The following is a 15,055-nucleotide window of genomic DNA, read 5'->3' as shown; positions in this document are numbered from 1 at the left end:
GCACCTCTAGATAATGATCACCACTACCCAATATACCTGGATCGTTGGGTTACGAAAAACTCGCACCTTTGGTAAGTCAAAGTAGTGGATACTCAATATCGTATGCTCAATGCTAACGTACATTGATTAAGAAATTAATTCTCAAGACCTCGTCTTTCAGTAGATAGCATAAAGACTCGTCTTGCTGTTAGATCCATTCAGTGCTATACCACACCAACGTCATCTTATTTCAATAAGGTTTAGAAATAATCGGACTAACATTGCAACCTTTCGCGATAGGTAGTCTAGGCCTATCTAGGTTGTGAAATTCTTATTTTTCTTTGTTTAGAACTGACCGTGTTACCTTAAATTGGACGACGCCCACAACCGGTCTACTAAAACAAAGACTTAGACTTTGTTACGTTTGCTCATACATTTAAATATGCAATAAACAACCATTAAATGTAAAACATAACAACATTATGACAAAAATAATCTGTTGCATTTATTGGAAAATAACCATTAGAGTTTTACAGTATCCAATCACTCGAAAGGTGATTTCTAGTATACAAAACCCTAACACATCTTCCATACTCTTTATCTTCCATCTTCCACATTCAATTCTAAAATCAAAGGTCACACATTAATCCCTTCATGTATCCTCTCCCCTAACTCCTCACAATATACTTTACAACAAGAACAAAGAGAGAGAGAAGAGGGAGCCGAGAGAGAGCCGAGAGAAGAAGAAGTGGCTGCTATTCTTTCTTCCCAAACCAAGTTCAATTCTTTGAGGTATAAACTCTACCCATTTTCAAAAGCACAAATTTTGTTAGCATGTATCTCATCACATATTTCATACATCCACCTCCCACAAGTAATTCAAACAAATCCAATCAAAATCAATAATCGAACACCCGTTGTGTTTAAATACGCAAAAGAACATAATTTGGTAATGAGAACTTATCTTGCGGGTTGAATCGGGGTGGTTCGGATTTGTTCCGGGCCTGTTCGGAGTGGTTTCGGGGGATGGCACGGGGGCAGCAAGCAACGGCGTCTGACGGAGGCGGTGAAGGAGCCGATGGCAGCAGCGGCCAGCACAGCAGCGGCGTTCTCCCGGTGACAGCAGCGTCATCTTCCGGCGAAAATCAAGGGAGAAGCCGACGATTTCTGTCGGTTGATTTGTCGAAGGGAGAAAGAGGGATAGGGAGAGAGAGAAAAGTATGGAGATGGTGAAGTCGGGAGAGAGGAGGGGCGCGAGATCGGTGCCTCACCGGAGACGCCAGAGCTGACCCGGACTGGAAACCGAAGGGAGATGGTGCCCGGTGGCTGGTGGTGAATTGGAGAGGGCGACAGGAATTGAAAAGAGAGAGGAAGGAAAAAAGATAGAGAAAGAACAGAGAAAGAACAGAGATAGAGGGAGCGAGAGAGAACCGAGAATGGGGGAATGGGAAAGGAATTGATGCTTTGGGCTTTTGTTTTAAAACCAAAGTTGTGCCTCTCTTTTATTTTGTTTGGGCCTTCTTAATTAATTTGGAAGTATAAGGTGAGGAAAATAATTAAGTCTTGGGCCGATAATTAATTGTGGTGAATTATTTAATTATGTGATTGTATAATTTTGGAAATTTATTCCTACACCGTGGTGGGAAATAGGGGAGCCAACGGAGGAAGTATTGGCGTAAGGGGCCGACCGGCGTCGCCCGCGACGCCTTGGGCGGCCGCCGAATAATAAAAAATGCACGAAAACTGAGAAACGAGATAAAAGACTTTTATTAGAGTGCATCAAGTACTCAGCCCCTGCATATGTTTCCCTATGTGCAGGTTGAGTGTGGACGGGGGACGGAGGATGTTGAGTATTTGGACGAAGACAGTATTCAATAAATGTTCCGGTTGCTATTGTGTCTTCATACATAGTAGTAGCCAACTCTCAAATGCTTCCGCTATACCAAGTTTTAAAACTCTGATGTTTCTGTATTCTGTCGGATTATTTTCTTATGAACTTGATACTTCGTGATTTCAACTATTATCTGGTAATAAAGTTTCACCTTTTGATCTACATGTCGAACCCGTTGATTGTTTTCCCCTTCTTCCCCGCTTCTTAATTTCCCCATTAGTCGCGACCCACCGTGCTTTCTATCCTTAGAAAGTGCGGTCGTGACAGAATGGTATCAGAACCACTTTTCCTTCCGCTCTGGACCGAGAGTCTCTTATTCAATCTAGTCTAGACTCGTTTCGCTAGAATAAAAGAGTATTCATTGAAGGCTCAACATTCCGTCTCGCCGCGCTCAACGAAAGAGAAGGTAAAATATTTTGAAATGAGAAATGTTTATGCAATTGATGTTGGACGTGATAATGAATGGAGTATGATTGATAATATTATGAGATGTAGACTTCAAAGGCCTTAGATGCAGGCTAATTGTATACGCGCGGACTATACTTTCTTTTAAGGCAACATATTTATCGATGGAACGAATGAGGCATAGAGAAGAGCGAATTCCAAGGGATGATGAGATGACGAGACAACGACAACCCTGTGAAGCACGACTTGTTCTAGTTTGAAAGATTGACGAGATTGCAAATTACTACGTTCCATCATACCAGGGCGAAATGCTCGAACAAAAAAATAACGCACGAAACATCTATCCTTAGATGATAACTTTAAAAGAAAGAATCATTTGGGTGAATAGAGAATTGGGACTATGATGTGCTACAAATATGGTGGAGTTGGACATCTTGCCAAAGAGTGCCCGAGCAACAACAATGCTGGTTATGAGGAGACTACATGGGAACTCGATGATAAAATGAAAAAGAAGTACCCGGTGCTGTTTGTTAGAGATGAGCAAATTTCGGGACGAAATTTCTGTTAAGGTGGGTAGAATGTAACGCCCGTACTTTTTAAGTACTAATTGTTACAATAGCTATCTTAATCTTTGTTGGAAATGGGAACGACAAAATTAATTAAAGTTTTCCGTGAACTTTAATTAATAAAAAGACATGCGAGAATGTAAAGTATATATATACTTGGGCTTCTCAAATAAAATTTGAGTCCAAATGTTTTTATAAAAATGACTTTGGGCCATGACAATCGAAAAAGTCCAACAAATAAATAATTATACAAATTTGGGCTCTACAACTAAATGAGCCCAAACAATTTAATTAAAGTTGTGGGAGATACTTTTGAGCCTAATTTCTTCATAGACTTCTCTTTTTTTTTTCAAACCCAATCCCTCCTTCACATGAAATGGAACGCCAACTCCATGAGCTTCCATCTTCCATACTCTTTATCTTCCATCTTCCACATTCAATTCTAAAATCAAAGGTCACACATTAATCCTTCATGTATCCTCTTCCCTAACTCCTCACAATATACTTTACAACAAGAACAAAGAGAGAGAAGAGGGAGCCGAGAGGGAGCCGAGAGAGAGCCGAGAGAAGAAGAAGTAGAAGAAGTGGTTGCTATTCTTTCTTCCCAAACCAAGTTCAATTCTTTGAGGTATAAACTCTACCCATTTTCAAAATCACAAATTTTGTTAGCATGTATCTCATCACATGTTTCATACATCCACCTCCCACAAGTAATTCAAACAAATCCAATCAAAATCAATAATCGAACACCCGTAGTGTTTAAATACGCAAAAGAACATAATTTGGTAATGAGAACTTATCTTGCGGGTTAAATCGGGGTGGTTCGGAGACTCGGAGTTGTTTCGGGCCTGTCCGGAGTGGTTTCGGGGGATGGCACGGGGCAGCAAGCAACGGCGTCTGACGGAGGCGGTGAAGGAGCCGATGGCAGCAGCGGCCGGCGACAGCAGCGGCCAGCGACAGCAGCGGCCAGCGACAGCAGCAGCGTTCTCCCAGTGACAGCAGCGTCATCTTCCGTCGAAAATCAAGGGAGAAGCCGACGATTTCTGTCGGTTGATTTGTCGAAGGAAGAAAGAGGGATAGGGAGAGAGAGAAAAGTATGGAGATGGTGAAGTCGAGAGAGAGGAGGGGCGCGAGATCGGTGCCTCACCGGAGACGCCAGAGCTGACCCGGAGTGGAAACCGAAGGGAGATGGTGCCCGGTGGCTGGCGGTGAATTGGAGAGGGCGACAGGAATTGAAAAGAGAGAGAAAGAACAGAGATAGAGGGAGATTGAGAACCGAGAATGGGGGAATGGGAAAGGAATTGATGCTTTGGGCTTTTGTTTTAAAACCAAAGTTGGGCCTCTCTTTTATTTTGTTTGGGCCTTCTTAATTAATTTGGAAGTAATAGGTGAGGAAAATAATTAAGTCTTGGGCCGATAATTAATTGTAGCGAATTATTTAAATATGCGATTGTATAATTTTGGAAATTTATTCCTACATCGTGGTGGGAAATACGAGGAGCCAACGGAGGAAGTATTGGCGTAAGCGGCCGACCGGCGTCGCCCGCGACGCCTTGGGCGGCCGCCGAATAATCGAAAGTGCACGAAAACTGAGAAACGAGATAAAAGACTTTAATTATAGTGCATCAAGTACTCAGCCTCTGCATATGTTTCCCTATGTGCAGGTTGAGCGTGGACGGGGGACGGAGGATGTTGAGCATTTGGACAAAGACAGTATTCATTAAATATTCCGGTTGCTATTGTGTCTTCATATATAGTAGTAGCCAACTCTCAAATGCTTCCGCTATGCCAGGTTTTAAAACTCTGATGTTTCTGTATTCTGTTGGATTATTTTCATATGAACTTGATACTTCGTGATTTCAACTATTATCTGGTAATAAAGTTTCACATTTTGATCTACATGTCGAACCCCTTGATTGTTTTCCCCTTCTTCCCCGCTTCTTAATTCCCCATTAGTCGCGACCCACCATGCTTTCTATCCTTAGGAAGTGCGGCCGTGACACATTCAAACCATCCAATATGCTAAATAATAATTCAGCACATTATTTCAACTCAATTCACAACCCATTACAAACTCTAGCGAACTATCCAACAATTACTCTAATAATGTAAAAGATAAGTATACTAACCGAAAAAAATATACGAATTTGGGGAAGAATAGCACCGATTGATGAATGGACGGCGAAATCACGGAGAGGAGGGCGAATTCGCGACGAGAGGCGCTGCTTTGGATAAAATCGCGAAGTGTGTGGTGTGAGTTTTTCGCGATTCGGGGGAGGCGAGGCTGCTATAACAGTCTGTATAAACACGCCACTCGTGTTGGCGTTTTTCAATTATAAAACGCCATCCGTGATAGCATCTTTATGTAAACACGCCATTCTCTTCAGCGTGTCTAATTTACTAAACACGCTAACCCGAAAGGCGTTTTTTACTTATACACGCCAACCAAGTTGGCGTGTTTTAACGTAACAGTATTTGGAGAAAATACGAGTAAAATACGACGACATTATAAAACGCCAACTAGGCTGGCGTCTTTACTTATAGACACGCCAATGCGGGTGGCGTTTTCCCCATTTATGGAAGAGATAACAAAATTGGTACATTTTCGTTATTTTAAAGGTAAAGTAGCCTATATATCCGATTTTCTCATGTTTATCAGCCGTCACTCAACCCAACCCAACCCAACCCAACCATCTACTTTTTTAATATTTAATTAATTTTTATCTTCTCTGCATTATCTTCCACATCATTAATATTCATCCAACCCAACCATACATTTTTTTTATGTTTTTATCAATGACCACTCAACCACACCATTTTATATTATTTTGTAATAATAATATTAATAGATAAATTATTTATTATTGGACAATAAAATTTATAAAAAAACACAATAAATGACAAACTAAAATTATAAAAATAAATAAATAAAAATGTAAATGACAATAATTAAAATACCAAATTAAAAATAAATAATTGGTGCAGAACTATAGTAAAGGAAACTAAAAAATACTCCATGAAATTGTATCAAAGAAGGATTAGGAGGAGAAAAGATGATATTTTTTTATGCAAAACTATAGCAAATGTGGTCACTATTTATAGATGATGAAAACTTATAAAATCTGATATAATTTTTGGATATGATATATAAAAGATATTTTAATTTAGAACAAAATATTTATCAACCAATCTAATTGGCGGATGTAATATGGATGAAGACCAGGTGGTATGTGGTTGCCCTCAAAGGGACCAAGATCGAAGAGGGAGAGAGACCGTAGGTTTCAATTTTTTTTTTAAGTTAACATATGATGTGGCGGTCATCTATATCCAACCGATAAACATGGGACCATGTTTATCGGTTGAGGAGGGTCGACCGCCACCTCATTATGTATTAAAAAAAAGTTGATTGCAAGGATTTGTCTCTCTCCTTGAGCTCGGTCGGTTTATAAAAAAACACAATAAATGACAAACTAAAATTATAAAAATAAATAAATAAAAATGTAAATGATAATAATTAAAATACCAAATTAAAAATAAATAATTGGTGCAGAACTATAGTAAAGGAAACTAAAAAATACTCCATGAAATTGTATCAAAGAAGGATTAGGAGGAGAAAAGATGATATTTTTTTATGCAAAACTATAGCACACTATTTATAGATGATGAAAACTTATAAAATCTTATAATTTTTGGATATGATATATAAAAGATATTTTAATTTAGAACAAAATATTTATCAACCAATCTAATTGGCGAATGTAATATGGATGAAGACCAGGTGGTATGTGGTTGCCCTCAAAGGGACCAAGATCGAAGAGGGAGAGAGACCGTAGGTTTCAATTTTTTTTTTTTAAGTTAACATATGATGTGGCGGTCATCTATATCCAACCGATAAACATGGGACCATGTTTATCGGTTGAGGAGGGTCGACCGTCACCTCATTATGTATTAAAAAAAAGTTGATTGCAAGGATTTGTCTCTCTCCTTGAGCTCGGTCGGTTTGGAGGCAACCACCTACCACTTGGTTGGTCAACTTATTTAATGATTCTGCCAATTAGATTATGTCAAATGACACATTCTCAATGGTTGATAATTTCTTTTTAAAAGTTTATATATTTCAAATATATTGTATTAAAAAATTATACCAAAATTCATATTTTTTCATCCTGTATGAATAGAAACCACATTTCATATTGTTTTGCACAAAAAAATCCCATCTTTTCTTCTCATATAATCCTTCTTTGGTAAAATAAAAAATCTCATATTTTATCCTCTACAAATATTGTAATTTATGTTTTCTATTTATTTGTTGTTATAAGTTTTAGTTTCTCATTTATTGTGGTTTTTTTAATAATTATATTGTGGAATAAGAAATATTTCATGTGATAATAATATTATTAAAAAATAAAAGTATACAAATAAATATATAATGGTGTTGTCGGGTGGTTATTAATTAAATATCCAAAGGTATGTTATGGTATCATTTCTAGCTTATAATTTTTGCTTCCTCATTGCATTCTCTATGTTGCATCACTGAATTTTCTATATAAAAAAATTGTAATTATTTATCTATTTTAAGCACTCTTTTTGTGTGATTATTATGGTCCTAATATGTGATCTTACCAGAAAAAAATGACGTATGGAATTTACCTTTCTCGATGATTGACATCCTAACAATACTTCTGAGTCATCAAAAGACCAGTGAAATAGGAAGTATATGGGCCATTGTGACTAAAATAAAGAGTGAGTGACGCAGGGATGGAAGATGTTGATGTTGACGTTGACAACGAGATGATAGCGGCATCCAATAAAACCAACTACTAGCAAAAAATCTTCAAGATACAAGAATGCAAATGGTGTAAATGGTTAAAATTGGCATGACTCCATAAGTAAGAAACAAGGATAGAGAATTTCAAGAAATTTGTGTAAAATTTTCTAATTGGATTTTTCTGTTTTCTCTTTGCATTAAGTAAATATATGATACCTATAACAAGTTTTCTAATTTTTCCATACCTAACTTGGAGTTGTTTATCTTTTCATAAAATTATTACACAATATAAAGTTAATATGATGAAAAATCAATGAGTCGTGCAACGCACGAGGTTGATACTAGTCTATCAATATCTAAAGTGAGAGTTTTTTGGGAACTTTTATAAATGCCAGTTTAGCCCTTTTTGGCGGGAAACTAGGCATTATAACAACTGTATTTTTATGTTTTTTGTATCAATTTTGTGTTAAACGTCATAAATCCTGTTGATTAAAATCTTATACCAGTTTTCTTTGTATGTATCGAGAATTGTGTGGGGTAGGGTGCAGCCTATGTGTTTTATACTTGCATAGGCTTTTGTACGAAAATACTATTATATTACACAATATATATATATATATATATATATATATATATATATATATATATATATATATATATTATTCTTCTAGATTATCTTCTCAATCCCTGAAAAAGTATTAATAATATGTTAGTACTCATACTTAAAACCTATAATGTATAGGTTTGAAATTATGAATGAAATTGTACCTATGATATCATAGAGGCAGGGAATAAAATCACAATTTCATTCATGTGAAAAATGAGAATAAAATCATAATTTTAGATCATGAAACATGAGACATACAGGGAGAGATAGGCCAAGAGACGCACAAAGACGGAGGGTGACAAACTATTAAATGTACAAAAATCTTCACACAAAGACGGAGGGTGACAAACTATTAAATGTACAAAAATATTTCCTGCAAGGCAATAGCAATTATCTATTTCCAATTCAATTTATCCTTGAACAAGGTTAAATAATATGTTAGTTTTAATATTTAAAACCTATATTTAGAATTATCAATGAAGCAGCATCAGAGAAATCCAGACTGAGAGAATATAGTCACAATTTTAGAACATGATAAAAAAGAAAAAGAAAAAGAAAAAGAAAGAGAGAATGAAATTAAAATTTTAGAACATGAAAAATAAAAGAGAGAGAGAGAGAAAGAGACAGAGAGAGTGGGACAGAATATAAATTTATAAATCTGTTGTAAATGAACAGATACCATATTAAATGAAAAACCTATCAAGTAGTATATATATTTTAAAAACTAAGTACTGTATTCGTTTGTGTAAAGAAAATTGGAGACATAATACACCCTATTAAATAAATAGATGATAGGATTTGCAAAGCATTCTAGAATTAATATTTGCAAAGAGTAGTAATTGTATTTGAAATCTGACTCTAATAATCTCTAATACCTCATCAACATTATGCTCATGTAAGTTAGATATGACTATGTTGTCAAATATAGATACAGGACATAGCTCGAAAAGAAAGAATTACATACCTTTTTTTTTATATGGTGATGTCTTGATTCAGTAGAGTAGGAGTAGGAGTAGGTATTGTAGCCGCCCATGCTTGCAATGTTATCTTCTCTTTATAATGATTGCATAGTGAAGAGAGAGAGGCCGCTTTTCTTTTCCTTCTCTTTCTTTTTTCTGAAGAGTTGAGAGTGAGAGGCGGCTATTATATTTTTAGGGTTAGGTGTTTTTTTTAACTCAATAAGTCACCTATATATAATAGTACAAGTGAAGGTAATAATTGCTGAAATGAATTGGGTCTTAAATGACCTTATATGGTTGCAAACTTATGAAATTAAATAGGCCGAATTTATGAGAAATGAATCTGTAATATTTAACTTATATTCATATCAATATTAATATTAATATTAATGTATGAGACATGAATCTATAATATTTAACTTATATTCATATTAATATTAATTTTATATTCGTATTAATATTAATTAATAATAATACTAATATGAATATAAGTGTAAAAGACTTTGTATTAATACTTGGCATGCAAGTTGTTAAAGTATTTTAAGTCTGAATATTATTATCAGATATTTTTTATAAATAGAAAATAGTTGTTATGCGGAAGGTCTCTCATGATTATGTTTTTTTGGGAACATGCATAATTTTCCAACAAGCATGTTGAAGAGGTGAGCACTATAAATACCCCTGCCACTCACTCCTTCAGTGACTCACTAAATTCTCTCAACCAAAATCATTCAGCAGAATCATCATCAGAAACAGTTCAGAACCTTTCTTCTTCTTAATTCATCTATTCTCATTTAAATCACTGCTCATTTATTGTTTATCTATTCTTCTATGAATCTGCATTCTTTATTCTTACTGTATTTCTTTCGGTTTATGCTATTTCTGCTTTATCACTATTTTTTTCTATTTTAGTTTCATATTGTCTTAATGTTACTTATGTTTTTAAAAGTTTCCATAACTACTTAGCACCACCCTATGAAGGTAGTTTTCTAACTTGTATTTGTCATTGCTGTGATGCACCTCATCTGTGAAATCTTGAGTGCCATCTCTCATTCATATTTTGGATCACGAAGTTCCTGCAACTAATGAATGAAATTATTTGTTCCTGTTTCTGAACTTAATACACAGTCGTATTCAATTTAAGTGATCTGTTGATTCTCATAAAAAGGCACTGACCTCATTTTACAATTTCTGTTCAATGATTTGCCTTTTTTGCCACTTCTATTTGCAATATATTGGGATCATTTACTGCACAAAATAGGTTGTTAGTTTAAATACTGCATACATTCTTTAAAGTTTAAATTAGTCACTGATTTTTGAATATTTCTTTTCAATAGCAGAAAGCATTGTATCTCAAACAATGGCACCATGCATTAGTTGCAGGACAATCTTCTACCTAAAGTTACAACTCTACCATCAAGGTCGGTTGCATCCGTGTTTATGAATACAATTCTGGAGACAATAATGATAGCACTTTGGAAGTAGTATTCCATGATAGGCTGGTATGTTTACCAAAACAGAATACATGAAATATAGAAAGTTTTATATAATATATATGTTTCTATTTACTAATTTTTTGTTTATAGGGCACCAGAATTCAAACTTCTCTTCCAAAGAATGCATGCAAGAAAATTGGTTCACAAATATAGGCTCATAGATATTCCAAGCATGCATCATTGTATTCAACAGCACATGAATCAGGCAAAGTAAATTATTTGTTTTCAGAATTTGCTTATGCTTTCTACAAACAGTCATTGACACCACATGAATCATCAATCATGCAAAGCAAAATATTTGTTTTCAGAATTTGCTTATGCTTTCTACAAACAGCCATATTGACACCAAAATGACAACGTTATCACAGTTATTAGCAAAGTGTGGCATACACATTAGGTAATTTAATAGTTACCTTGACTTCACAGCATTAATTTAGTCCTTTTGCACTCAGAAAACACTGCAGAATATGACAGTAAAGTTTATATGTTAATTAAAAAAATATTTGAACATACAAATTACGGTGTTGATAAAATTCAGATTATAGTATATTTTCTTTTAAAATATCAATTGCAGTTTATTATTTTAATCAATAGTTAAGAATATTATCTATTTTGGGACCAAACCACAAACTTCTAAAGATCAGCCAAGCATGGTCATATATATTGCAAGCTTGCATGAATGCATTTAAAAGCACATGATTCGTGCAAATTTAATTCTTATTTTTCAGAATTTGATGCATGCTTAAAACAGATACATCCGTATTGACACCAAATCACATTATCACAGATATTAGCAATTACCTTTAATGCACAGCACCAATTTTAGTAATTACATATTAAGTTACTATTCTAAGTGTAAGTAATTACAAAATTACCTTTAATGCACAACACCAATTTTAGTCGGTTTGTACTCTTAAAACCCCATTCTCTTCCTCTGCAAAATATGAGAGTAAACTTTAATATTAATGGGAATTGATATTGTGGGAATGATTTTGCAAATGAATTTCTCAGATTTATTACTAATGAAGCTCAGATTTACCTAATATATAACATCTATAATTACTATTTATTAGTATCATGCCCGGAGAGCTACTATTTCCATGCCAACTACAAGGCCCAGGTGAATAGATTTCTTTATATAGTCTCAAAACAACAATACAACATCAGTGACACCAAAAGTAAACAATTACTAGAAAACAAACACAGTATCTCACCTCTAAATATATGTTTGAATTGCCATTCATTTCCATGTGTATCCCTAGCAATCAATTCCTGTGTCGGAAGCTCAGAATCTGTTGGCTCGTATTCTGATAGGAGATCAATCATTGTCAGCAAATATAGGAAACTAGTGAGTACATTTGTATATAGCTAAAGGAAGCAGATAAATAGTTACCAATGGGGGAAGACACTCATTTGCATGTTTATGAAAGACAGAAAATCCACCATGTGTGCTGGTATCAGAAGCAGTAAAAACTTTGCAGGACGATTGAACTGCAGGTCTAGGAGTCCCATCAATAGGACTATCCGGACTTATTGGCTCGCTTTGCTACAAACAGATTTACCCAGTTACATATTTAAGTTGCAAACCAAAAAGATGCCTGCTTGATTTTTGAGCTAGGCACAATGAAAGAACAAACATGATTATTTTTCCAAAATCAAGGAGCAAGCGAAAATCTATTAGGTTTAGTACCCCTAAACCCGACAAAGCCATGAACATTCCCATATGTATTCCTACAGTGAAGAAATTGTACCTTTTTCCTAATGCACGGCTCACTATTTTCTTTAATTTTATTCTTTTTAAGCTACATATTATTTGATTATCTGATTCTGGATTTAAATTTTTGTCCTGAAGCATTGAAGAAGTTAATGAAATCTTTAATACTTAAGAGTTGTGCATCAGAACAGTTAACTCTTTCAAGTTCAGATACAAAATATACCTTACAATCGTGTTACTGTTGTCCTCAGCATCTCTAGCTGTTCCTTTCAAACTTTTTCGTACATGTTCTGTTCGGCCATTTGAAATTATCATTAGCAGTAATATAAATATATAGACATTATAGGCATAAAATTGTGTTTCAATAATTTCAGTTTTGTAAGTATAGTACTTATACGCTTATCGGATGAACTTCTTGGCATGCTTCTTTCTCTCGCCCATTTAAGCTTTGACTTTGATTTTGAACTGTTAATCATGGCATTTCCTGGTGAAAACGAAGTACTATCAAGTCAGATTAGGAAGAATGCTATATGTTAATATTTTTGCACATCTGTTCAATAGCAGTTGATTAAGTTCTCTAATTTTGCCACTAGATAGTCACAGATTCGTTTTTTTTCCATCTTTGCAGCGATTAAATTGAATATTTAAACATGCAAAGAAAACAACAACAGAGTACATGTCTGCGGTGAAGATATCTTTACCTTTTTCATTTTTAGAAATTTGAATAGCTGCACGACTCCCTTCGATTTCTCAACCGTTTTCTCAATGTTTTGGGACATTTGCCAAAAATCTGACGAGGAAGAGAATTTTTGCCTTAGATCTGTTAGGGTTTTGACCAATTTTTGAGAATCCTGTCGAAAAAATAATTTCTCTAGAGTTTTGAAAGGGATTCCGATTACCTTTTCGTTGTTGAAGGTCGTCGCTTATTGCGCGTTCCCACCGTAAGCTCCACTGACGTTGCATCTGCGCTTTCCGGAGAAATGGTGGAGGGAACGTCCACACCGGCGGCGGATTCGTGAGGGCGGATCAGATAGATCTGAAGAGCCTCGACGATCAGATCCACCGGCATCTCATCCACGCAGGGAGAGATGACGAGGCTGAACAAGAAATGAGAAATGGGCAGCGGCGACTTCTGGAATACGGCGGTTGTATCCCGGCTTGAAGGTGGCCACCGTAAATGAAGAAAGATAGAGATGGTTAGAGATTGAGCTGCAATAACCGAGAAGTCACCCACTACTTTTTATTTTTTCTTATTTCTAATTTTAAAATGGACTTTTAAATTTTATTTCTTTACTTTTATTATTCCATACTAAATCAAGTAAAAATTCGTTGATTATTTCTTGATTTTTTTCTAAATTTAGTTCCATAATTTAATATTCCTTCTATCCCACAATAGGAGTGGCATTTTGTGTGAACATGAGTTTTAAGAATTGTAAAAAATAGTGAGTTGAAAAGTAAGTGGAATATGAGACGCACTTTTTATATTGGTTTTGTAATAAAATGTGATCAAGAGTGAGTTAGTGGAATGTGAGACATACTAATAATTTTGATGAAAGTGAATTTATTCGTTCAAATAATATTTTTTTTGTATTTAGAAATACATTTTTCTTTATTTGTATATCTTATTCTATTTAATTTACGCATGTCTTTTTTTGTTATTATTTTTTATTTTATGTTACTACACCTATAATTGATGGTATTAAAATTGTACTATAATCAAATAGTATGCTAAGTATGAAATGTATTATTACAGTGTGTTGAGAGAACTACAAATGAATTTTTTTACATTCTCGAAGAAGAATATGTGTTTTTGAGAACCTTTCTATTTTCTTCTGGTTCACTGTTGAATAGATCTTGTGAGTGCATGAATAGAGCTTGAGTGGTGTTGGTGGTGTCGTTTGTGGATGATGCACTTTATTTAGAAACTTACTGAATTCTATGGTTTGCATATCCTCGAAGATAATCGATTCTGACGATTTTCGACAGTAAAATAGCTAGATTGAACTTTATAGTGTTGGTGGTATCGATGTTTTTTTATGTATTTCGTGGATTAAAAAAAGTTTTCTTTGAATTATCAATTGGTATGTGCTTGGTAGAGGCAGTGATTATGTTTTAGGGTTTTCAGCTTTGATTTGTTTGACTTTTTTTGTATAATGTAATTTTTTAAATGTTTGTGTGAGGTTAAATTCACAACTCATACAAAATGTTTCATCTTTATTCTTCCTCCACTCAACTCACAAAATAAAAATGTTTATAATCTCTTTCCATAATACTTTATTTGAAACTCTTATGGCCCGTGCATAGCACGGGTGGTAAAACTAGTATTGATAATGTGGAAGATGATGTGCAGGAGATAGAAATTAATCAAATATTTAAAAAATGGATGGTTAGGTTGAATTAGGTTGGGCTGGGTTGGATAGTTGCTGATAAACATGGTCTTGGAGATTATGAACATTTTAGAAGGATAAATATGTAAATATTTATTGTTATCTTGATATAAAAATTTGGCACCGACTTATTTAGATTTCTTGTTCCATCACTGGGGAGATAATAGTGGAACAAAAAATTCATATTGGGTATGCAATAAATAAATAAACTGACTTTAAGATTTACAATTAAATCGATTTTTTTTCGTATGTTATTTCAGTTACACCCTTCGTTCGTTCATAG

The 15,055-nt window shown here is 34.7% G+C and overlaps 1 long non-coding RNA gene across 4 annotated transcripts; it reads right to left on the bottom strand.

Moving 5' to 3' along the window:
• Window positions 1-8,398: 8,398 nt before the first annotated feature.
• Window positions 8,399-13,626, bottom strand: LOC121756568. 4 transcript variants are annotated; one of them, XR_006040964.1, is made up of 11 exons: window positions 13,285-13,626; window positions 13,087-13,205; window positions 12,777-12,869; window positions 12,609-12,675; window positions 12,065-12,217; window positions 11,886-11,978; window positions 11,547-11,605; window positions 11,085-11,129; window positions 10,352-10,423; window positions 10,170-10,251; window positions 8,399-9,331 (listed from the first exon to the last, which is right to left on the bottom strand). It is a non-coding gene; the product is annotated as an uncharacterized LOC121756568 (long non-coding RNA). The 4 variants fall into 4 exon arrangements; XR_006040962.1 differs by having other exon boundaries at window positions 10,170-10,257; window positions 13,285-13,625; XR_006040963.1 differs by having other exon boundaries at window positions 10,170-10,257; window positions 13,087-13,175; window positions 13,285-13,625.
• Between the last annotated feature and the right edge of the window lie 1,429 nt (window positions 13,627-15,055).

This window comes from Salvia splendens, chromosome 11 (genome assembly GCF_004379255.2).
Source record: "Salvia splendens isolate huo1 chromosome 11, SspV2, whole genome shotgun sequence".
Taxonomy (NCBI): Eukaryota; Viridiplantae; Streptophyta; class Magnoliopsida; order Lamiales; family Lamiaceae; genus Salvia; species Salvia splendens.
This window is presented reverse-complemented; position numbering and strand designations above follow the sequence as displayed.